Genomic DNA, 25,224 nt, shown 5'->3' on the forward strand with positions numbered 1-25,224 from the left:
CGATATTTATCAAATATTTTCAGAATTCAAAACTATTTTAAACTTGGAGTTTATTCATTCATTAAATAGTCTTCATTGAGTTCAGAATTGCCCAGGTCTGTGCTGGACTCAGGGAGAGAGAAGTACATTTAAGGGCCCTTCAGCCACCCTAATGGTTGTATGAACAGTGCCTGGTGTCCTTGATGGAGCATCAGCTCTGGATTGAAGCAGATATGACTCAAAATCTCAGTTCAGCCCTAGATGATTTGGCTCAGTGTATAGGTCATCAACCTGTGGACTGAAGAGTCCTGGATTCAATCCCGGTCAAGGGCGCATGCCAGGGTTGAGAGTTTGATCTCCAGAAGCAACCCATCAATGATCCTCTCTCATCATTGATGCTTCTCTCTCTTTCTCCCTCTCCCTTCCTCAACCTGAAATCAATAATATATATATATATATATATATATATATATATATATATATATATATATATTTTAATCTCAGTTCAGCTGCTTACTATTCCTGGTGAAATCTTGGACAAGTTTTAGTCTTCTTATTCATTAAAATGGGGAAGATTTTGTTGTCTTAAAAGTGTGGTCATAAGGATTAAAATGTGTAATGCATACTCTCTAAAATCTCTACAGTGACAGAAAATATATATTTGTTCTCTCTTAAGTCCTTCATAAGGAGGTAATAAAATATTATCTTTACAAACATGAAGATTTATACACAAGACACTTATATACTCTTTTTAAATATAGTTTTATTGTTGATAATATTACAGATATCTTCCATTTTCCCCCTCTATCCCCCCTCCTTCCAGGCCCTACCCACCCACCCCCATGTTTTCACTACAAGGTCTGGTTTAGCTCTTCTCATCCCCACAACCCCACATCAAGGTATATCAGTCTGTTCCATGCCTCATGCTTCAGATCATATTTTGTTGGTCAATTTATTCTGTTCATCAGAGTCCACAAATAAGTGAGATCATGTGATTCTTGTCTTTCTCAGATTAGCTTATTTCACTCAGCATAATATCTTCCAGGTCCATCCATGCTGTCCCAAAGGGTACCAATGGAATACTATGCAGCTGGAGAGAGGGGGGGGGGGGGGGGGGGGAGAGACTCATATATTCTTAAAAGGCATGCTAAGAACATGACCAAGCAAAGCTTCCACAAAGGCAGTGCTGCCTCTAGTGGGCTGCCTATGGAAGTACAGTACTTCCCAATTATGCAATGGATTAAAATGTTGGCAAGTGAAAAAAGTTTTTACAATTAAAAGAAAAGCATCTCTATGAGGAAATTATTACAAATTTATTTAGTTAGTCATTTAGTTTCCTACAATGTGCCAGAGATTGTATTTAGCATTGAGAATATAAGGCAGTTCTACTCTCAAAAAGATCTCAAGAAAATTACTATACATTCCCATTTATATAGATGTATTCCTTTTTTAATTTTCTTTATTGATTAAGGTATTTAATATGTGTCCTTAACTTCCCCATTGCAACCCCCCTCTACTCATGCTATAACCCCCCTGTTGTCTGTATCCTTTGGTTATGCTTATATGCATGCATATAAGTCCTTTGGTTGATCTCTCCCCCTTTCCCCTATCCACCCCTGCCTTATTTATATATTTCTGACAGCTGTGTCAGGAATCCCAACTTGGGAACTCAAGTTATATTGGCTTTAGCATTAAGATATATTTAAGATTCGGGTATGTACAGAGGATTAGGTGGACCGAACTAGCTAGCTAGCTATCTAGAGATCAAGGAGCATTTTGGAGAAAAAGTAATCCCTAGTTGCTACCAAACTTGGTCTAGGGATATTGATTAACGGTTGGGGGAAGGAGTTGAGGAAGGGTGATGTTGAAGTTGAGCTTATCCTCTGGCCCAAATCATAAAGACTAAAAACCTGAATTTCAGTAAAAAGGAAGCTGTAAAAAAAGAGCAATTGATACATAAATGTCACTGAACTCTCATCGGATATTTTTAAGGAAAAAGTAACAACACTAGAGCCAACAATGTTTAGGAGTAAGGGAGTGAGGAGGGAGTCCCTCTGACTTCCTAATATAAATATATACTCAGCATTTAGCCCAGTTCCTACCACATACTGTAGTAAGGCTCCATAGATACATGTGAATGGATAAATATTGAGTTCCTTCTTTTATGTTTTGTCAACTCTGGGAATAAAAGAATATGAGACAGATTATATCTTTGAGAGACTAATTAAAATAAGCACTGTAAAAATATATATGTGAAAGTAGTTGTAGAATTACAGAACCAGAAGAAATTAATTTATCTGGTGGGGCTAACGTGGGCTTCAAGAGAAGAATTTAGACTTGAGCAATGAAGAGTAAAGAGATCAGATGGACAAAGGGGAAGCCAGGTAAGAGAAAAACACAAACAAGGGATTTAAAAAGCTTGATGAATTAGGAGCAATAATATCTCACTAATGGATACAGAGAATTTGGGCTTTCTTCTATATTGGTGAAAGTGAATGAAAAAATGTTGGGAATTATAACTCACTTTTTTATGGTTTCTCCCATAGTCATTTTATGATTATGTAAATATTCTGAATTTTTATTTTTTAAGTATGCTAAGAATAACACAGCCCTCCATAAACATGTTATATACACTGGATTAAATCAATTCATATTTTCCTTGGGAAAAATATCTTTTCCCAAGGTAGCACCACTATTCTTCAAGAAAGTAAATCCCTACTGGGCTCTTCCTCCAGGTTTTATAGTTAAGCTTCTACAAATGGTTATATCAGGGTCACTTGGTTCCTTATGCAGAATTTTCCTAGCAATGTTATCAGCACATCTAACTCAAACATTATAGAGAATTGAAGAGAAAAGAAGGGAAAGATAGGGAAGAAGAGAGGGTGGAAAAGTATGGCTATATGGCTCAGTGCTTGAGCATCAATCCATGAATTGGTTGGAACGTGCCAGGATTGTGGGCTCAATCACTAGCAGGGGGTGTGCAGAAGGCAGCCACTCAATGATTCTCTCTCGTCATTAATGTTTCTAGCTCTTTCTCCCTCCCCTCTCTCAGAAATTAATAAAAACATATTTTAAATAAAAAGAAGTAGGGAAGTGAAGAAGAAAGGCAGACAGGAGATGAAAGGGAGAGATAAAGAAAGAAAGAAAAAAGAAGACAGGAGAAAGGAAGAGAGCAAATGAAAGGGAAAAGAGAGTAAAAGAGGAAGGAAAAAATAAGAGATTAGAAGAAACAGAGAGAGAGGGAAGGGAAAGGAAGAAAAAAAGAACGGAAGAGACAGAAGACCAAAAAGACATAGGAAGAAAAAAAGAGTAAAAAATTAACCTGATGAAGACTGGTAAATTTATCTTTGGAATAAATACATTTCTATACAGGGTGGGGCAAAACTAGTTTTACAGGTATAAACATATGAGTCACAAAATTTATTTTTGCATTATTTTTTAATTATTGTAGTATTTTCCATATGAACAACTGTAAACCTACTTTTGCCCTGCCGTGTATATAAGATTTGTGTGAATAGTTTTCATTTAATAGAATCTAGAAAGCCTTGGGATTCACTTGCTAAAAAAATTAAATGTTTAATATTATATTCTTTGGGCATTACTTTTTAAAAATGTATTTTTTAATGTTAACATATTTTAGTTTGGTAGCATACATTAATCTTTTCTTTGGCTTACATTTTCTCTTTATGCCCTTCTTTAAGAAAAACATTTCTAGAGTTCTATTCCAAAGGATATCACAGGAAATATTTTTGTCATAGATTGACTTTGGAATAGGTTTATTCTTCTTGCATTTTGTTTCAACAATTTTTCATGAGGCACATGGGATTTATAAAACTTTAACTTTTTCTAGACAGCATGTTCAAAGAGTCTACATGCTGATGTGGCTAATCTTTTTGTGTGGTTATTCATTATTAACTAATTTCTACAGCAAAGAATCTAAAGAGATAACAATGAACTAGCATATCATTGCAAAATATGTTGTTTTATTAACTCAGTAAAGAAAAACATGTCCAATTATGATTAATGTAGAGTCTAGGACATTGTGCTACATTTCACTTAAATGTAGCACAAACTAGAGCACAGCCTTCACATGTAAGCATCTAGGAACTAAAGCTAGAAAGTGTGCTAAACATTGTAAGTTACACAAATGTTTTATATTCACTAGTAACTGTATCCAATATGAAACTCAAATGTTAGTCCTACTACCAAATCATCATCAATAAAGGTTACATCACCAAGTGACAAAGAAGTGACATCACCAAGATGGCAAAATTGGTCATTCCTCATTTTGCTCCTCCTCACAAGAAGAACAACTAACAACTATTCACGAACAATACACTGAGAGAATCCTAGAACACGGAGTGAAGCTGAATCGCCTGCCTGCACCACAGACACCAAGACAGATTGTATGAAAAGAATGAGAGAAGCAGCTACACACCAACCACATTGCCCCTCCCCCAGGCCGGCCAGAGAAACCTGGGGAACAACCATCCCCACAGCACTGGGCTTGCTTTGTGGGACCTCCTACTCTCATCTTACCTCATGGGATTGCAAGGGAATCTGCAGGGCTCAACCACTGGGAATCTGACTATGATAGAGAAGTGGGGAGAAGTTGGCAACAACCAGCATGTGGATCTTAGCAAGTCGAAGTTAATACCAGCGGTGCCCCATTAGTAATAACAACCAGCAGCTTTGCTCATTTGCAGAACCAAGTCTGAGGAACACTCTGAACAGGGAACTAAGAAGGATGAAAATCTGCCTGATTTGGATCCTCATACGTTGCCTAGAGTCTGGTTTGCCCACATCACTCACAACAATGTGTAGATCATCCAGACAAGCAATAAGGAAACAGCAGATTTGAGAGGGGGGAAAAAGAAAAGGAAAAAAAACAACAAAAAAAACAAACAAAAAAAACTATAAACCGCATAAACCTAACAACAGAACAATCTATCCAATAACAACATAAATACACATTGTTCTCAAGCACACATGGAACATTTTCTAAGATAGACCATAAATAAGATCATAAAATAAATCTTAGCAAATTGAAGATTTAAATTATATGCAGTGTCTTCTCTGGCATAAAACTAGAAATCAACAGCAGGAAAACTGAAAAATTTACAAATACATGAAAAGTTAACAATACTCTCCTGAAGAACCAAAGGATCAAAGAAGAAATTAAAATGAAAATTAAAAAGTTTCTTAAGACAAATGAAAATGGACACACAACATACCAGTATTTATGAGATAAATCAAAAGCAATTCTAAGAAGGATGTTCATAGCAATAACACCTGCATTAAAAAGCAAGAAAGATCCCAAATAAACATCCCAATTCTATGCCTCAAGGAACTAGAAAAAGAAGAACAAACTAAGCTCAAAGGTAGCTGAAGAAAAGAAATAATACAAATTAGAGCAGAAATGAATGAAATTAAAAAAACAACCTATTATAATAATTTCACAATATATGGAAGTGAAATCATCATCCTGTATGCCTTAAACTCATACAGTGATTATGTCAGTTATTTCTCAAAAAACTATTGAAACTGAAAAAAAATGTGTTAAATCAGATCATTATTTTCATTAATTCAAAAACAATTTACCTTTCTACTCTATTTCAAAGGAAAGTTGGGGGCCTGAAATTAAAAACCTGACTTTTAATAAATGGCACTCTAAATCTGATTATTTTGCCTCAAACTAATATTTTCTTCAAAAGAACAAAATATTATAACTATTTGACTCTAATTTTTCAAACATGAAAAATATTTAGTGATGTTATGAAATCTTATCTCCAACAACAAAGAAAGTTATGACAACCAATGAAACAAATAGCAATGTCAAAGAAAACACTGGCAAGCCCATAAAGAAATCTTAAAAGTTACTTCTCTTTTTCAGAGGTGTTTCGTGTGTGCTTTTTCCCCCAAAAGAGATAGACTGTTTTCCATAATGACATCACTTAGCTAAATTGCTATTGTGTAGTTTTGACTTCTAAGTTAGATTCAAGTGCCAGAGAATATCCAGATTATATTATCCCATTTCTCTTTGAAGTGAAAATGAAAAACAATTATGTTTTTCAAAAATGTCTTCATCTTTTTATTAATATTTTGTCAAAACTTTACAAGACTTTACATATAATAGATCATGCAATGAATTATTGTGCTCGACTAAATATTTAGGAGTAAAATTTCTGGATCAGATGGTAACCCTATGTTTACCATTTTTAGAAATGCCAAACTGTTTTCTAAGGTGGCTGAACCATTTTGCATTTCCACCAGCAATACATCAAGGTGCTAATTTATCCACATTCTTACTTGTCTATATTGCACCCATTAGCGTGGGTATAAAGTGGTATTTTGTGGTTTTAATTTCCATTTCCCTAATGATTACTATTGATCATCTTCTCATGAGCTTATTAGCCATTTATATTTCTTCTCTGGAGAAATGTCTAATTCAACTCGTTTGCCCATTTTCAAATTGAATTATCTTTCTATTATTGAATTATAAGAGTTCTTTTTCTAGTCTGTATATAAGTACTTCATCAAATACACAATTTTCAAATATTTTCTCCCATGTGTGGGTTATATTTTCAATATCTGATTATGTCCTTTGAAGTACAATGAAGCATATACACACTACACACAAACACACACACATATGAAAACATGTACATGAATGTTCAAAGTATTATTATTCAAAATAGCCAAAAAGTAAAAAGAACCCAATGTCCTTCTGACATTGGTTGAATAAACAAAATGTGGTACATCCATACAATGGAATATTTGGCAATAAAAAATTGCAACATTGATGAATCTCAAAAGTATTACGCTTAGTGAAAGAAACAAATCAAAAGAGGCTACATATTGTATCATCATAGATATTTAAAATGTCCATAAGGGTGCCTTTTATTTATTTTTTAAATACATTTTATTAATTTTTTACAGAGATGAAGGGAGAAGGATAGAGAGTCAGGAACATCAATCAGCTGCCTCCTGCACACCTCCTACTGGGGATGTGTCAGCAACCAAGGTACATGCCCTTGATCGGAATCGAACCTGGGACCTTTCAGTCTACAGGCCGACACTCTATCCACTGAGCAAAAAGGTGTCCTTTTAGATTTGTGAAGCCACAATCCTCTCTGTAATTACAAAATGTCTGAAATCAGCAAATATATATGGAGACAAAATATGAATTAGTGGTTGCCTAGTGCTGGGGAGGGGAGGGTGGGAGGTAAGAAGGGGTAATGAGGAGTCGCTGCCAATGAGTACAAGGTTTCTTTGAAGAAGCTGAGACTACCTCCCGGCCACGTTGGGTTCCTCGTACCAATAAATGAACAGAAAACGGAGATAATCAGAGTGAATGATCTTAGCTTATCGAAACAAAAATGGTTTGCTACTATAAAATGGCAGCAGGAAAGAGTATGTCTAAAACGTAGGAGTTTCCCTGGAGTACATCTTAGTAATTGCAAGAGCTGTGATTTAAGACAATAGAAAAACTACAACTCAGTGCAGAGAGGACTGCTGATGGCCCAGACCTTTCAATTAGGAAGATTTGGGTCACCCCAACAGACAAAGAAGTGTGTCCAGCTGAAATACTATAAATTATTTTTTAAGTATACTTTATTCTTTAAAATATTACATATGTTAGTACAAATATCTCCCTTTTTTCCCATTGACCTTCCCCCAGCCTTTCCTACCCCCTGTTGCATGCCCTCATCCCATCCTCCCAGTGTCTTATGTCCATTGGTTGTGCTTATATGCACGCATACAAGTCCTTTCGTTGATCTATTTCCCTCCCTCCCCAACACTCCCCAGTGAAATAAGAAATTAAGAATATACAACTCATGTAAAGACTGCTGTTTGAATTTTAAACCCGGCTAAGGCAATTTTCCTGTGCCTGGGACCATAACCTTTGGAGATTAACCACTGAGTTCTGCTACTGCAAGATAGGGCCACATTCCAATGTCCAGCAGGATGTGACTGGAAATGACCCTATGGGCGGACCCCAGTTTTTAGAATATAGTCTTTAGGATTCAGAATTTAGAACAAAGGAAAATTCCTGTGGTTTGAACTGTTGCAGAGTTCCCGAGTGGTTGGTGCAGGGGGAAAATTTGAAGAGACTTGCTTTGTTCATCGCGCGATAGGCTTGGGGAGGATGAGTTCAAGTTCTGGGCAAGGTTACAGGCAGAACTTTCTTTTTCATTAAAGAGCCAGCCCTATGTACACTTAGTGGTTATCTTGATGCTGGCCTCGAAAACAATGCTGTTCTATCTAATTAAGAAAAGTGCACCTGGCATGGTATTGAGATTGTGGGCATGTCTCGTCTCTGGCCTGCAAGGTCAGACAGCTATGTTTGTCTTCATCATTCTTCAAGCGGGCTAAAGCAAACTAGAAAGCAACATTTTATCTAGGAAGAACAGCAGAGAATTCCAAACAACAGTTTGTTATAGAATGAGGATTTTCCTTCTCAAAACATTTAAAAATAACTACCTGCCTCTAAAGTGGCGCAGTCGTGTGGAGACTACCTGCGTGTGGTGCTCTCACGTCTGTCCTGGCCAGATATTTCAATAAATTCTTTGCCTGCTTTTTTAATTAATCATCAGTCTCTGGTGGTCTTATTCTGGACCCAGGATTCGACCCCACAACACCCAGCCTTCTCGCTGTAATTTGACAGTCTGTTCGGTGCTTTACTGCCTCTGTATCTATCTTTTTATTCATCAGGTTATAATGTTCTTTATTTTCCATAAATAAGTGAGATCAGGTGGCATTTTTTTAATATATTTTATTGATTTTTTTACAGAGAGGAAGTGAGAAGGATAAAGAGTTAGAAACATCGGTGAGAGAGAAACATCGACCAGCAGCCTTCCGGGGATGTGCCCTCAACCAATGTACATGCCCTTGACCAGAATCGAACCTGGGACCTTTCAGTCCGCAGACCGATTGCTCTATCCACTGAGCCAATCCGGTTTTGGCATGTGGCATTTTTCTTTCATTGCCTGGCTTATTTCACTTAACATAATGCTCTCCAGGTCCATCTATGCTTTTGCAAATGGTAAGAATTCCTTCTTTTTTATAGCAGCATAGTATTTTATTGTGTATACTATAAGTTATTTTTGTTTATATTTTTCCCTTTCCCATTTCCCTATTATGGAACATGCAATGTCTTAGTGGTGATTGATTTTATATTGCAGTATTTGAGATACAGGCTACCAAAAGGGAAGTGTAACTCAGATAGATGAGGAGTGAACATCATCTAAGGGTGGATAAAGTGGGTCTTCGTGTAAACTCCGTTGGAGAGAAGAAAACATACTTTAGGTTTTATAGGGAATGACCACATTATGTTAACTGGAAGAATAATTTTACTATTAAGTTTTGTTGGATGCTAAACGTGGTCAAATGAGGTATAAATGCCAAGTTAATAAGACATAAACTGTGTTGAATTATGCTATTGCTGATTTGGTTAAAATGCAAATTAAAACTCCCATAATCCTCTTCCCAGCACAGAATGGAAAAGGAAACATGTGTGAGAATTTGAAGGTAGAAGAGAAGCAGGAGTTACTATTCTTGGAAGTTCCTCACAGACACAGTGAGGGACATAGGCAGAGGTGCACAGCATATAAATCTCTCTCATCCACTCCTCATTCAGTTTGCCTTCCAAACTACTGGCCCTGCTGACCAGCTGCAGCCCCAGGCCTAACACCAGAATCTTGGCTGTGGGCCTACAGAGGCAACTGTTTCCAATAGATCTCACCACAAGCTCCCACTTTGAGATCCCACTTCAACAGTTGAATGTACTGGTCTCTTAGATGTTTTCGCAAGTTGTTCTCTACCCACTCCAATGCTTCAGAAAGAAAAAACATAGTGATTTATTTTGTGGTTCTCTAACTCCTTTTCAGACCTTCACTTCCTTAGCTTTCCCATATTTGTGTGTCTAATTCCTAAAATAAAACCCTTATTCCCATAATATTAATAGTGGTTTGGCTTCACTGATAAACACTGACTAAAGCCTAAATTGATCCTGTTTCTAGCCACAGGGACTAATTGCTCACAAGGAATTCCAGGAATTATGTTGGGTGGAGTAAGGACCCAGTTTTTGTAGCTCTAACCTAGCTATTCCAGCTATGTGCTCCATTAGCATGTTTGAAAACATTTTAAGACCCACAATTATGTCATCATATTTGCCTCCATTCCCATAAGAAAGTGCCTGTTAATCCACAATCACCTTTTGGGAGAGCATGCATTTTTTAAAATATATATATTTTATTGACTTTTTGCAGAGAGGAAGGGAGACAGAGAGAGTTAGAAACATCGATGTGAGAGAAACATTGATCAGCTGCCTTCTGCACACTCCTCACTGGGAATGTGCCCGTAACCAAGGTACATGCCCTTGACCGGAATCGAACCCAGACCCTTCAGTTCGCAGGCCGACGCTCTATCCACTGAGCCAAACCGGTTTCGGCGAGAGCATGCATTTTTGCACAGTATCTTACGACACTGAAATATTCATGCCTGGAATGTCATATGAAGTTCTAGACACTGATTGAAATTCTAGACACTGTGATTAAAAGTTCTAGATACTTTCATTAAAAGTTCCAGACACCATGATTCAAAATTCTACTTTAGGGGCTTAGATTGATCCACTTGGTTTACATCTTTTACATTTACAAACTCCAATTTGTTAATCCTCTGGAGGTACACCCTCTAAAAAACTTAAAAGTGAATTAGCATTGATACAAATATAATTTTATAAGCCATATTTTAACTACCAAAGTGATTATCATCTGAAGAATGAGATAATGGTAATAGATTTATTACATTTTGTATTTGATGTGTTCAAGCACTGAAATCCAAACTCATTTCTAAAGGTCTCTTAACTTCTATCAAGTCAGTAACAGTTTTATGACTTTGAATAAATACTAATTAATCATTAGAGTGCTTATCTGATTTTGTCTCATTCGTTTAAAAATAATGTCATGAACTTGAAACCATAAATATTAATAGCAGGAAATCCTGACATAGACGTATCTTTAGAACAAATGGCTCTGACAGAGTAATAGAAGTCTCTGTGTTCTCACAATTTTATATGCTAGAAGTTACTTTCTCTTCTTAAGACTTGTAGCACCTTGTGATGTTAAGGAAGCAAAGATAAGAAACAAATAGGGTTGGTTTCTATTCTTCTAGCAATCTAATGGTGTGCAAAGTCAGATGGAATGCACGGGAGTGGGTAATGGGGAAGAGGCTGAGACCAGTGGGGCATCATGTGAGATGACTTAAAGATGTATTCCCAGGATGCAAGAGGAGTTCATAGTCAAGAGCAACCATAATCCCATTAGGGAAGATGGCATTATAGGCTAACTCAAAATTGAAACAAGGAAAGAGGTTGTTGTCCTCAATATTCAAAAGAAAAGTGTGGCCGAAACCGGTTTGGCTCAGTGGATAGAGCGTCGGCCTGTAGACTGAAAGGTCCCAGGCTTGATTCCGGCCAACAGCATGTTGGTTGCAGGCACATCCCCAGTAAGGGGTGTGCAAGAGGCAGCTGATCGATGATTCTCTCTCATTGATGTTTCTAACACTCTATCCCTCTCTCTTCCTCTCTGTAAAAAATCAATAAAATATTTTTTAAGTGTGGTAAAATAAGAAGTGCAATAGATTAAAATGATTTGGAATTTTTGTCTTTAAACAGAATTTGTCCATTTTATATGACGTTTGAAGAGTGAGGAAGAAAAAGGCAAGCATGGATGTTTAAGAAAACCATACTGGATTGCCCTGGACTAACCTGGACTGACCTGTGGAAAGAAATTCTTCAAATTTTGTGCTCATTATTCCTGCCTGGACTCATATTCAAGTCTTGGAAGCATTTCTGTGTATAAACTGCACCACACTGCTACCTCAGTTCACAAAAATTTCTGGCGTGGGATTTCAGTATGCATTTCATTTTGTGAGTATTTGTTTGGAGCTTGCTATAACTCACCAAACTGAATTACATCAGAAGGTTGAAGATCTGGTGAGTGGAAAATTCTTAGGTTCCCTGCCTTTGACAAGACCAACGTGAACAGAGCTGTGAGGTCCCCTCCTACAAGAAGGTAGAAAGAACCTGATGAAGGCTTTCTCTCCAATTTCTAATGCAGCTCAAAGCAAAAGTTACACTGCTCACATGGAAGGCATTCAACACACAAATGTTGAATGACCACACAAAGAAACTGAGATACTAAGGTAACTCTGGGGGGAGGGGGGGGGGGGACTAGCAATTGCTATATTAATCTTTGATATTGTGTTTCTGGAGGAATTAAAGATTTGTTGCATCATTAAGGACTTGAAGGATGAAGAGGTAGTGATTTCCTTAATCTCCCCATTCAGCTCATCTATGTAGCCTCTAAAGAGGATAGGTATATACTGGAAAATAACAGTAGATTTTCTTACTCAGATAGTGTTTCCAAATTCGATTGCTATTCCAGATATTGTTTCTTTATGGAAGCAAATCAACACATCCTCCTGGTATACAGCTATTGATCTGTCCTTTCTTTTTTCTCTAAGCCTGTTTATAAAGACCATCAGAAGCAGTTTTCGGGGGGGACTGGGGAATGAAATGGATAAAGGTGGTCAATAAGTACAAACTTAAAATTTTTAAATGTCATGGTATGTTATGTACAGCATGGTGACTATAGTTAATGACACTGTATTATATTTTTGAAAATTGGTAGGGAGTAAATCTTAAAAGTTCTTGTCAAAAAAATTGTAACTATGTATGGTAATGAATGTTAACCAGACTAATTATGGTGATCATTTCATAATATAATAATTAGGTGGGCAAAAGGACCCATTCTGAGGATCTGGGGCAATCTCTTGCCTCCACATAAAAAAAGAGATGAAAGTTTATAAGGCCTTTTTGTTTTGTGCTTATTTGAATTTTTTCTTGATAAGTTACATCTGAAGTATTTTTTCTTGATAAGTCACATCTGAATGTTAACTATATTGTTAACATTCGAAAATCAGCTTTTGTTTTAGAAAATTTTATCATATCTTTTCTTATGGCTGAGTAGTATTCTATTGTATATATGTACCACATCTTCTTTATCCAGTCTTCTGTCCAAACAAACAAAATTTGGTTGTTTCTGTGTCTTGGCCACTGTGAATAATGCTGCAATGAACATAGGGATGCATATACCTTTGCAAATAAATGCTTTGGAATTTTTCAGGTAGATACCCAGAAGAGGGTTTGCCGGGTCATATGCTAACTATATTCTTAATTTTTTGAGAAGCCTCCATAGTGGCTGTACCAGTTTACTTTTCCATCAACAGTGAATGAGATTTCCTTTTTCTCAACAACCTCTCCAACACTGTCCTTACTTGTCTCATTGATAATAACCATTCTAACAGATGAGATTTGGCATTTTATTGTAGTTTTGATTTGCATTTTCCTATTAGCTAGTGAAGTTTTCATATATCTGTTGACCATTTGTATGTATTCTTGGGAGAAGTATCTGTTTTAACTTACTTCCTTCTGTCTCTATTTAAAGCTATAACTTTTCTCAATGTTAGTGTTTCTTCACAAATCTTAACATACAGATTTTTCATTATCATTCAGTCCTAAGTATTTATTCATTTCCTTCCTTATCTAATAATTATTTTGTACTATATACAGTTAGTTTTCAAAATTATGGTGGATCTTTCCGTTTGTTTGATTGTTTGTTTGTTTGAGCTAACCTTTTGATAATAATTTCTCATCTTATTGCATTGAGATTAGAGAACATAGCTACAATCACTCATTTGAGACTTGTTAAAACATCATGTATGACTGGTTGAAGTTACATTTTTGTAATGTTCTTGATTGCTCAAGAATATGTTCTCTTGCCCTCGCTGGTTTGGCTCAGTGGATAGAGCATTGGCCTGTGGATTAGAGGGTCCTGGATTCAATTCTTATCAAGAGTACATGCCCAGATTGCAAGCTTGATCCCCACTGGAGGGCTTGCAGGAGGCAGCCAGTCAATGGTTCTCTCTCATTATTGATGTTTCTATTTCTGTTTCCCTCTCCCTTCCTCTCTGAAATCAATAAAATCATATATTTTTAAAAAGAATATGTACTCTTAATAAAGTGTATAGTCTTCAACAAATCTAAAACAATAAGCTTATTAATTGCATTTTCTAATATATCAAGGTGGTTGGGTTTTTTTTTTGGGGGGGGGGGTTGTTTTGTTTTGTTTTGTTTTGTTTTTGTTTTACTGTTTTAACTGTTTGTTTCCAAAAGGGGTATATTAAAATATTCAATTCCAATTGTTGGTTTATTTCCCTAAAGTTATGCCACTTACTGTTCTCTCTCTCTTTCCATATATATTTTTCCTTTGTTTCTATTGATTTTCAGAGAGAAAGAAAGAGAGAGAGAAGCATAGTTTGGTTGCCTCCCATACACTCCCTAACCAGGGATCAACCTAGATATGTGCCCTAACCAGAAATCAAACCTGCAACCTTTTGGTGTACAGGATAATGCTCCAACCAACTGAGCCCCTCAGCCAGGGCTCTGTACATTTTGACATGACATTTTAAGTACATACGTGTTCATGGTAGTTATATCTTCTTGCTCTAATTTCCCTTTTACCTATATGTAAAGTATATTATTATGAATATGGTATTTTATTACCATTAATTCTATTTTGTCAGCTATTAACCTCTTACCCCAGCTTTATTCTGACCTATGGTTGGCTGGTCTATCTTCTTTCATTCTCTTATCTGTCTTTTTTTTTTTTTTTTTTTAAGTGTGTCTGATGAAGATTATATGTTCTTGGGACTTTGTTTTCTTTTTTTTTAATGTTTTATTGACTTTTTACAGAGAGGAAGGGAGAGGGATAGAGAGCTAGAAACGTTGATGAGAGAGAAACATTGACCAGCTGCCTCCTGCACCACCACCACCACCCCCCAAATCGGGGATATGCCTGCAATCAATGTACATGCCCTTGATCAGAATTGAACCTGGGACATTCCAGTCCACAGACCAACTCTCTATCCACTGAGCCAAACCGGTTTCGGTGGAACTTTGTTTTCTTAATCCAATCAGAGATTCTAGATTTTTAATTGATGAGCTTAAATCATTTCTATGTATTTTATATTTATATATATTTCAGCCATCTTATTTCATATTGTATTTTTTTTTCTCTTCCATGATTTTCATTTAGATAGAATACTTTTCTTCTGTTGGTTTAAAAGGAAAAGATTTTATTTTTGTGCCTATAGTAGGTGCTCTTAATGGAAGACTTAATTATTTATCCATACTGATTTCTTAAAGTTATCAACATGGATATCTTTCCAAATCAATAAAGATCTTTTAGCATCCTTTGATATCCCTTTAATTCCCTATACACAGCCCATTGTTAATATTTAGGTGTTCTGGTTCACTCTCTTTGTACTTTCCTTTTTTTTTTTTTTATCTCTTTGACACTGGATTTTATTTTTTTTCAATAAACTTATATGCTATTTTATTAACCTTAACCCCCAAATCTCTTCTGACTGATGACTTTCTCCAAGATTATTTGGTGGTGGTTTGTAGGACAAGGCCTTGCAGGCTGACAATATTTTTTATTATATTGCCTGATTTGAATCACAATTTAGCTGGATTTTTTAAAATTCTAGTTCAGTTACTTTTCTTCAATATCTTAAAAATATCACTTCATTGTTTTCTTATATCCAATATTGGTGCTGAGAAATGTAGTGCAAATCTGGTTTATTTTCTTTGGTGGGGAATCACTTTCTGGAAGCTTTTAGAAATATTTCTTTGTCTTCAATGTTCCTAAATTTTGCTATTAAATTTCTAGGTGTAGATATTTCCTTCTCTCTCCTTTTGATTCTGTGTGAACTCTTAAAGTTGAATTTTTTCTATCTTTACTAGTGGAAAATTAATCCTTATTATTCATTTAAATTTTGTTCCTTTTTTTCTTTTCTCCCTCTATGAATCCTATCAACTGGATGTTTACACTTCTGTCTGTCATATTTCTTAGTCTTTATTTTATTTCCTTCATTCTATCTTGCTTCCTCTGGGTAAATTCTTCAATTTTATCTTGTTCACTAATTCATTCTTCTGCTACCTCCTTGCTGATACCCAAATGCATATACTCTGTTTTAATATCACATCCTTCATTCTGGATAGTTTCCTTTGATTACTATTTGTCATTTCTTCTTGCTTCATATTACTAATAAGTATGTTTATCATGCATATTTTAAGTTCTTATTATGTCCTGTTTCAATAATACTGCTTCAGATGATATATGTTCATAAGTTTATTATCTTTTGTTTATAACACTTCTACTCATGAGGAGTCTAGTGGTGTGTTTTTTTGTACTGTGGGCTTCTGAACAGGAGAGCATTAGCTGTTCCATCTGGTGTTGTGTAATAAGAATGGCTTGGCCCTAACCAGTTTGGCTCAGTGGATAGAGCGTTGGCCTTTGTACTGAAAGGTCCCAGGTTTGATTCCGGTCAAGGGCATGTACCTTGGTTGCGGGCACATCCCCAGTAGGAGGTGTGCAGGAGGCAGCTGATCGATGCTTCTCTCTCATCGATGTTTCTAACTCTCTATCCCTCTTCCTTCCTCTCTGTAAAATATCAATAAAATATATTTAAAAAAAAAAAAAAAAAAAAAAGAATGGCTTGAAGGCCAGGCTGTAGTTGTCAGTCCCAGTGAGTTAAATGAGAGTGCAGGAGATGAAAGGAGGGAGGGTAGAGAGCCCCAGGCACTACAAGATCCACTATTGACACTCCCCTTTGCTACTCCTCCACAGGCCAATTTTCTCAATAGGATATCACCCTTAACTACTTATGAAAAACCACCATTGGAAGGAGGCAGTAAGAGGAGTTAGCTTGACATGCAGGCAGACAGGACAGGGTCCTGTGGAAAACAACGGCAGGTGGAATATAGGCAGGGGCAGACATGGCAGTTTGAGCCAGCCTCACCACAGGAACCAACCATGTAGAAATCATAGAATGTTTTTGGACTCAGAGCAGGAGGCATGTGAAACAAGGGAGAGTCTGCAATAATATGGTGAACTGACACATAGGAATAAGGAAAGTTCAGGTCTAGCTGATGGGCAAGAACAATTGGGGAGTCAATCAAGTGGTGACATAAGTAGATACAGAGCAGGCTTGTAGCAAATATATACCCCTAGACTACAGAAACCCATTATTGGGGGGCCCTCCCCATGCAAGGAGTCTTAATCTACTTGTAATAAATTTGTCATGCTTTTGCTTAAATCTTCTAGTCCATGGTGCTATTCTTTGGCTTTGCAAGACACCACCCTGGGGTTGGGGGAGGGGAGAAACCTCAGCTCACCTTTCCAGTTATCAGCAGTTTTCCTACATGATAAACCCATCATCCCTGGACCTTTGAGAAGGAAAGGATGGAGGAAAGAGGGTCCATGATCTCTCATCGGCTGCTTTTAGCCATATCTAACCCCAGCAGAGCTTTTATGCTACTCTCGATTACCCATGTGAAGTTGCTATCAATTTCTGTGGTTTATAGGATAGGCATTTACTTTCCAAGGAAATGGGGAAGAGGTAAGAACATAACTTGAAAGCTTCCCTCCATCCTCTCACTGCCTCTAGCAGCCTGCAGCCTGGAACTGCAGCCACCCCATCCACCAGTTCAGCATAACCTTAGCCCCATTTTGTAGTTGCTTCAGGTTGATTTCTTCATCTTTACAGGAACCGAAAAAACAGTTTTAATTCTTTCTGGAAGCCTCATGCCTCATACCCATGTTACTCTTGATCATCATCCAAAGTACAATTCCAATGGTCAACTCTCCTCTCCCAGAGTTTCATTGCCATTTTGCTTTGGGCTTCTTTCCTCTAAACCAATCATAATGCTTGTCTCCCTCTAAAAGTTATTTATTATGTCTCAGGAGAAACTCCTCTTAGAGTAAATATAGCTTTACAACATTCTCACTTTCTTCCAACTACTTGCTCAAACCCAAAAGCAGCCCTTCCCCACAGCTCAATCAGGGGCCAGTGCTCATTCTTCCATACATGCCAGGTGTAAGTACTGGGTCAGCCTTTTCCTCATTCCCTACCAATGATCTCCTCCTCCTTCAGATGAAACTGTCTACTCCTTTCAGGATCATACCTCTCATATACCATGCTACTATTGTTTACCAGCCTCCAACCACACCTGCCTGATTACCCAAAGACCTTGGCAGACGACTCAGACTTTCTACCCCTCTCCTGAGTGACTTCAACATCTACTTGGACAACCCATTCATCACTGTCCTTTCAATACCTTTGATTCCTATATTCCAATGCCTTCAACTCTAAGCCACTGCAATTACTATTCCAGTATTAATAATAGCAAAGATCTTGTCCATTTATTAAGTACTATTTGCTAGGAAGGATCCTTGGTATTTTATGTGACTGTCATATTTAACGCTAATAGCATCACTATGAATTATGTACCATTATGAATTGTATCAATTTCCCAAATGAGAAACTGAAGTTTTGAGACTTTAGGTAACTTCTCCAAGGTCAGTCACATAGTTTACAATGAAAAGAGCCAGAACTCGCCGAAACCGGTTTGGCTCAGTGGTAGAGCGTCGGTTTGAGAACTGAAAGGTCCCGGGTTCGATTCCGGTCAAGAGCATGTACCTTGGTTGCAGGCACATCCCCGGTAGGGGGTGTGCAGGAGGCAGCTGGTCCATGTTTCTCTCTCATCCACGTTTCTAGCTTTCTATCTCTCTTCCTTCCTCTCTGTAAAAAATCAATAAAATATATTAAAAAAAAAAAAAAGAGCCAGAATTCAGGGAAGAAGTGGGGGGGAAAAGGTTAGTTGAAAATTTCAAAGTCCAAAATGTATGAATTTTTATTCTCATCTCTCATCCCTTTAGCACTCAAAAAGAATCAAGAACTTATGCACCAACAGTTTGGAATCTGCAGCATCAAAAGCAGCTGGATAAGTATGCAAACGAATTAAATCATTTTTAAAAAATATAAAACACAGGTCAATCAGTTGCAGTCTTTGTTGGAAGATACAGCTCTTTTGCTAGAAATTTCTGGTGTTGACATTGTTATTACCAGAATATTTATGGAAGTTGAGCACAGTTGGTCCCAAGATAGCTAAAACTAGCTAATAGGCTAAAAAAAGAAAGTCAGTGTTCTGCAAACCCTGATTCATGAGAGAACTCTAAGATATCTTGCCCATGCTTTCTCTTTTTTAAAAATAGTGATGTCTAATCTTATTGTGTGAATTATTTTAAAGTATTATTCACTGACTAGACTACATAATATGTATATGTGTATACATAGAGGCATGAAGAAATAGAACAACAAAATCAGTATTATCTCCAGCTTTGAAGATGTTCAGCCACACTTTTGAATGTCTGCCAATCATCAACATTAAGTGGAAAAACGTAAAACATAAAAGTGATCCGAAATTTGAATGATCAGTGGAGAGAAGCCATAAAACTATTAGAAATGAAAAATATCTAATTTTGAAATTGAGTAAGGATGTAATCATCTAAGAAAAAGGAAAATTTTGCCAGAATTTATCATTTACTCATATTGAATAGAATTTAGTTATTTTAAAATTATCCTACCTTGACCTTTTCCTTAATTAAGATAATTAAAAATAAAAAAACATAAAGTTTAAAATTAGTGATTTGATATTTAGTCAAGAAGAAAATAGAAAATTTTAAATTACTTTTAAAGATAAGTGTTGTTGTTTTTAAATAAATCTTCCTTTTATCTCCAAACCAACAGAATATTTATGTCAATCATAGTCTTTTTTCAAATATATGTATGAATTTTTATTGATTTTTTTACAGAGAGGAAGAGAGAGGGATAGAGAGTTAGAAACATCAATGAGAGAGAAACATCGAACAGCTGCCTCCTGCACACCTCTGCTGGGGATGTGCCCCCAACCAAGGTACATGCCCTTGACTAGAATCAAACCTGGGACCCTTTCATCCGCAGGCAGATGCTCTATCCATTGAGCCAAACTGGTATGGGCTCAATCATAGTCTTAAGGTGGTTTTGTCTCCTAATGTCCTTCTTAAGTTGAATTATTTTAAAACAGACATACTTTAAATATTAAATGCATGACATATTTTTCTCTTACATATATATAAACACAAAATATTTTCTCTTTCTCATTTTTCTTGACATGTGCAGCCTTCTTGGTCTTTTACTTTGCCTCTTTTGCTAGAGACAAAGATACAAAAAATATTTCACTTCTCTCTTATTAAATGGTGATTAATGCTCAGTATCAATATCAGAGGGACCATATAATGCAGCAGGGCCTGGAGCAACTCTAGTCTTTACCTTCAGCCAATAGTTGTGATGGGGGAATGTGGGTTTACCATTGTCAAATATCTTGATGTTTCAAGAAGTACCAGAAATGCACACTTAATGTTTTGTTTTGTTTTTAAAAATCATAAAAGGCTCCCAAGGAAACACAGGACTGTGGTGGCAAGTAGTTAAAGTCTGGGTTCCAAAACTCTGCAAAAAAAAAAATAGCTGTACTCCACGTTAAGCAGAAAAACCACAAATCTCTGGTCCTCTGCCAATGCAAGTTCACCTTGGCAGTATTTAAAGGGAAAGGGAAATGAAAAAGGCCAAATTACCTTTTTTCCCCTTAAATCTTTAACTCAGTGAGGTTACCATTCTTCCCCTTTTCCTCCCCTTTTCCTACTTTATCAAATTTGAAAGTGTGTTTTTTCATGGCATTTTATGGCTTTCCAATAGCAAAAGTATCAGAATGTCTGAAATCAGGTGAAAACAAAGAAATACATATTGTCCAAGCCATAAGGAATATAAAAAGTAGTTAATTTAACTCATGTTTAAATTCAATAATTCAGTCTTAAAAGTTTAACAAAAACTCTATTTGAAAAAGCAGCAAAATAAAATCATTTCTGAAAAAAATTTGTGTGACTGATCATCGAATTGTGCATATTTTTTGAAGAATGACTACCCTTTTAGTAGTTCGTTAAAACCCATTTAATGAAAAATTTAAGATGTTAACATTATCTCCAATTCCAGATCCAACTTCATCGAAATTTACAGAATTTATTCAGCAAGATTATGTCCTTTAATGTTTAATTAATGTTAACTTTAAAACACATTTCTATCATGTTTTACCGAATTAACTTTTATGATACAAAGAAAAAGTATAAGGTATAAAATCACAGACAGACTTCATTTAGGAAATTTACAGATACCGATGATAATATTAAGAGCCTCTTAACATTGTTTCTTAGGTTAAGGCCCTCCCATTAGCTTTAAAAGTTCTTAATTGACTTGCTATTGTAGGTCAGACAGATCCAATAAAATATGTAAAACTAATGTTAATGCCTGTGAATAATATTTTGTCCCACCAACTTACTCATTGGCATATAGTTGACCCTTGAATAACATGAGTTTGAATTGTGTGGGTATACTTATATGCAGTTTTTTTGTTGTTGTTAATTCATTGGTTTTTAAAGAGAGTGTGGGGGGGACAGAGAGAGAAACATTGATGTGAGAGAGGCACATCCTTGTAGTCATTCTACATTTTCTGATTGAGCATGTGGAAGTTACAAGTGTATGAAAATGATATCCTGTTAACAGCATTATGCACATATTAGAGGTAATTATGTGTTCTCACATAAAATATTTGAAACCCTTTGGGATTCATTATTTAATAAGTGGCTCCAGATTCAGCTGGCATGTTCTTAACCAGCTTCTTTACTCTACCTAAATATGCTTGTGTACAGAAAACAAACACTGAACTTGAAACAGTTCCATGAGATATTTTATTTTAATAAAAAACATATCCAAGTACATATATACAAACACACACACACATACACAGTATATGTGTATTCCTAACTGTCAATTGAAGAAGCATAGAAACTGATCAACACAGTAGCAGAATTTCCATTAAGGCAATTAATTCTCATTTCAAAAAGCTAGAATTTCCCAGAGAGAGTGTTGATTTCAAGTCTAGGATAGAAAATTTACAGAAAGAGCCTAGAATATCATGACATATCAGACAGCAAGGATGCTATAAGCAGCACTCAAGAGCCAACTTGAAAAGAATACCACTGGTCAAAGATGGGGAAAGTTGGGCTTCGATTTTTTAAAAATTAAGTTCATTATAATACATTTTTATTACAAAGATGGTAAAGAACCAATTTATTATCTTAAATAAAGGTTACAAATATTCAGCCTTGATGAGGGATCAAAGGATTTATTTTCCCTTTCTTCTATATATTGAACAATGGGCAACCAAATAAATGAAGAGAGAAAGCATTTGTTTATAAAAGTATTCCAATTATGAGATAAAAAATGAATTTTAGAATTAGAATATCTGCTTCCATTGAATTAATAATTTAAGGCATTAACAGCTGCTGTCAAAGGAAATCAAAACCAGATGAAAATCAAAACAGGATGTGCCTTCTGATGAAAGAAAACAGCACCACCTATAGTCTTGCTCACAGGTTGGAACCTCAGTCTGATCATTTATCTTGGTACAGCTGCCAATTTTCAGCAGGTTGAACTGCACCATGCGTGTTCAATAAGTAAACTCCTGATGATGGGAAACTGTAGAGGTCAAATAAAACAGTTCAGATCCTTCAAAAGATAATTGGTAAGAAAAAGATAGGGATGAACAAGGAATTTATAAGTTGAAAGAGACTCAAAAACATATCCATTTTTCTTTTATTTACCAAGACTTTAGATGACAGGACCCAAAGTAATTGTAAGGACATGATTACTATAAAAGTCAGTGGCTGCTTTGGGGGAGAGAAGGGAACTGTGATTGAGATGTGACACACAAAGAGGCTTCTGAAGAGGCTTCTTTATCAGGGTGGTGGTTATGAGGGTCTTCACTTATTAATCTATACATTTGTTTTGAGTGAGTTTTCTGCACTAGTATTTTTTAGGCATTTCTCACAGTACAGAGAGAGCAATGGTACCACAGTGTTGATATAGAATTATTCTTGGGTTTAAACATCCAACATTCTATTCAGTCCTCTCTTTAAGGTACCTGTTATACACCCTCTCATTTCCATTTCCCATAATCTCCATTTTATAGTAAGGAACTAAAATTTAAGAAAAATTAAGTAACATGCCCACTTAGAGAATATGTGGAGTCAGGATTCAAGCCAGGTCTGTCTAAATCCATAATCAAAAATTCTTAAGTGTTTGCCAAAGTTTCTCAAACTGAGATTCTAATTTTCACAAAAGTACCCAATGCTATGCAGTGGCTATAAAAAAAAAAAAAAAAATCATGGTGTCCACATGGAGTATTTTCCTGGAATGACAATTGTATTAAATTGGAAATAATTTTGGACATATTTAATACTAACCAGGATTTACCATAACATGTTTCACAAAATCCAAGCACATGTATAAGATTAAATCATAAGACAATAATAGTTATTTAACTCTAGGAGGTGAGGAATCAAGTCTTTCTTACTCAAGGCAGATCATTTGTGCCTCTCCTATAATCTCCTGCCCTCCTTCTTTCTTTACCTAGAAAACTCTTCTCCATCTCAGGACTCAATTCAATCACCACCTTTTCTGGGATTCTTTCTTGCTCATCTGCCCCTGTAACTAGAGACTGAATCGGATGTCCCTCTGCCCTTTCCCATAGTGTGCTGGGCACTGCTAGTACTATCACTGCACTTCCTACATCTTCTTGAAATTGTCTGCTGATAATCAACCCCATGGCACAAAATGCAGGCCACCGCCCAGTCCAGCCCGGAAATGGTAGCTGTGGGCACCAGGTAATGACATCGCAAAGCAACACTTGGCTTCCTCTCCCTAGCGACTAGCTTCCTTGCAGCTTCTTCAGCCCAGGAACACAATTTGCTTTATAGCTAGGTGCAAACATTTCACACTGTAACCAAATGTCTTTGAAGCGGTTTCCCGTGCCTCATCTCATTTGATCCTCACAGAAGTCCTGGAGAAGACTGGGTAGAATCCTATTTTATTAGCAAGACAATGGAGATTTAGAAAGTTTATAAACTTGACCTGAAAAGAAGTAAGACATGGTGGAACTTGAAAATGACTTCATGTTTTCTCACTGCACAAAATATATTTTACCTTTTTTCCTCCAGCATGATCTACAATAATAATCTGCTTTTTTTAATTATTATTATTGCTGTGTTGTTGACAATTATCTGAAAGAAAAGTTGGATGTTTCACTGGGCTGGAAGAAGTTTAGCTAAATCAAAAAACAGGTCTAATTAAGCAAGTTTATCTACATGTATAAAAAGCTAAGTTGACTCACACATGCATAATACATATAAAACTTCCACTGTTGCCAAACGCTGGTATGTGTTTCACCTATCTGTCATTGTCCATCGTGAATTTGCTTAACACTTCTATTATAGAGAAAGGGCAAATAGCTATATTAAAATATTTATTTCTTCTAATTAATTTCCTTTCAATGTGCATGAATCTGTGCATTGGGACACTAGTTAATAATATCATTGCTGATATTTATTCTAATAAGCTCATTTATGACTCAATCCTCCAGAATTATTTTAAACAGAACCTTGAAGATCAATTTTTATCATATTATGAAGAATTGGCATGGTTCTGCTGGTTTGAAAAAAAGGGGGGTTCTAAAAAAATGAATAAGACATCTAAACTAGCCAGGTTTTCACTGTTCTAATTAATCAAATACTTAAATTAACATGATGTAAAAAAAAAAAATGTGTTCAAAACAAGAAAGACCATTGAATGGAATATAATGGTTTGAAAGTGGTGGAGCTACACTGACCAAATAATTTATGAGATCGTTGATAGTGTGTTGAGATTTCATCCTGTACTCTTCAGGACCAAGTTGTGAGCACCTGGATAAATCCAATATACATGTGGCCCAAAGGTTTTCATAAGTAGTAATGCAAAATAAAAGCTTGAGCAACACAAAAATTGTAAAAGTAGCAAATCCTTTTTATAAGAAAGTAGCTAGAGGCATTTACCTGATTCTGGCTACAGACTCGCCCAAGGGGCACAGCTACATTGTCTCAAGTTTGTGCCAAAGACCAGTGATGAGTGGAAGAGGGGAATAAGTCTCCACTACAGAACAGCCATCCCAAGAAAAGTCTGTGCCAGGAGTGAGCCAATCATTGATTGGGAAGTGATGCAGAAGGTTCAAGAGCCAAAAGAGTTTAACTGAGCTGGGACTCAAATTGGAACAGCCAAGCAGACAGAAAGCCAGAGAAAAAGGAGGGTAGGTCAAAACTGGGCAATCAGAGTTGAGATCAAGATACAAAAAAGTTAAGGGCAGTCTAGAAA

This window comes from Pipistrellus kuhlii, unplaced genomic scaffold, assembly GCF_014108245.1.
Source record: "Pipistrellus kuhlii isolate mPipKuh1 unplaced genomic scaffold, mPipKuh1.p scaffold_m20_p_2, whole genome shotgun sequence".
Taxonomy (NCBI): Eukaryota; Metazoa; Chordata; class Mammalia; order Chiroptera; family Vespertilionidae; genus Pipistrellus; species Pipistrellus kuhlii.